The sequence below is a fragment of the Papilio polytes genome, unplaced genomic scaffold, assembly GCF_000836215.1.
Source record: "Papilio polytes unplaced genomic scaffold, Ppol_1.0 DF824091.1, whole genome shotgun sequence".
In the NCBI taxonomy this organism is placed as follows: Eukaryota; Metazoa; Arthropoda; class Insecta; order Lepidoptera; family Papilionidae; genus Papilio; species Papilio polytes.
In genome coordinates this window covers 241,121-242,933 of record NW_013525113.1, presented here as the reverse complement: position 1 = coordinate 242,933, position 1,813 = coordinate 241,121, and positions in this window count along the sequence as shown.

Genomic DNA, 1,813 nt, shown 5'->3' with positions numbered 1-1,813 from the left:
CCGCCGAGCAGACATCGGCTTCCTGGCGCACCGCACGCGCCTCTGCGTCGCCATGTCCAGAGCCAGAGAAGGTCAGCTCATTATAAAAAGCTTTCTCCATAGAATTCGTTCGCGTGGAATTAAAAAAAAAGTAAAATAAATCTTGTTGCTCATTTCAATTATATTTTTTGTAATTTTGTGCATAAAATAAATATGGGTTCGTTCCATACTGTCCTCTGTCTGTGACAAATTTTATCAAGATCCTTTTAACAGTTTAGGCTACAGAGTTTGTTAAAACAAACATCCATCTATGTATCTATACTCTTATAAAGAGGTAAGATTTGTATTTCTGTATATATTGAAATAACTCCAAAACTACTGGGCAGATTTCAAAAATTCTTTCATTATTAGAAAGTAATATAGGCTATGTTTTTCTTGGACGATAACGCGAGCAACAGCTAGTCTAAATTATGTACATTCTTATTTTTAGCTCCATAACGTTTGCCACTTTGTTAACAAATACCAATTTATCCAAGAGATTTAAAATTGCCTTTTTCAGGTTTTTACATTTTCGGCAACATGGACGTACTTCGGTCTAAAAGTTCAATTTGGGCTTCGATTGGCGATAAATTAAAAGCTCAAAATGCTTTGGGAAATAAAATCGTCCTGCGATGTGAAACACATAAACATATCACATATGAAGTAAGTTTATATTTTAACATAAAAAACTATCTATAATAATATTAAAACGAGGAAATAACTAAAAACTACTGGGCCGATTTCAAATCTTGCACGATTAAATAGATACGTGATCAGGCTATATTTTTAAATTCACGCAGGCGAAGCCGCGAGCCACAGCTAGTAGTAAATATATGAACATTTGAATTATTATACTATTGAATCTTCTGACGTATCTAGCAAAAAATGTAGCAGAGCATTTTGCTTAAGATCACTTAAACTTATTTTAGAAAATTGTAGTCTTTGGTGCGAGGAGAATTTTTATATTATGTACTTAATTTCTATACATATATTAAATTTTAATATTTCGTTCAGGTGCAGCGCCCGGAAGACTTCGATAGCTGTTTCTCACAAAACGGAACATGTCTCAGAAACTGTCCTTAGTGTTACATTGAATAAATAAGTTAATAGTATATTATGTTCTTTTATTTCTTGCAAGTATTTTAGGTTTTTAAGATGTTTTTACATATACATATATAAAAACTCACCCTCGACCTTTATGTAACAATATGAAGGTAAATATTGAAAGCCTCCTCCTAGAATTAATATTGTAATCGACAGTATTTTATCAAACTTTTAAATTGTAGTACATAGATATTTTATAGCAAAACAATTATTTGGACGTATTTTTTATTGATGGTGGCGTCGTTTTTACTCCGCTCCAATAGATGACGCTGTGACAGATTTATCATTTTAATTGATGGCGTCGTTTTCGCTCTGCCCTAATAGATGACGCTGTGACAGACTTATAATTTTAATGGATGTTTGTGTCGTTTTCGTTTGTCCTAATAGATGGCGCTGTGACCGACTTTTAATTTTAATTGATGTTTGCGTCGTTTTCCGTCTGTCCTAATAGATGGCGCTGTGACCGACTTTTAATTTTAATTGATGTTTGCGTCGTTTTCCGTCCGTCCTAATAGATGGCGCTGTTACAGAGTTTTCATTTTAATTGATGTTGGTGTCGCTCTGCTCTAATAGATGGCACTGTGGCAGATTTATCGTTTCAATTCATGTTGTCATCGTTTTCGATCTGCCCTAATAGATGGCGCTTTTTTAATTGATGTTGGTGTCGCTTTGGTTCCACCCTAATAGATGG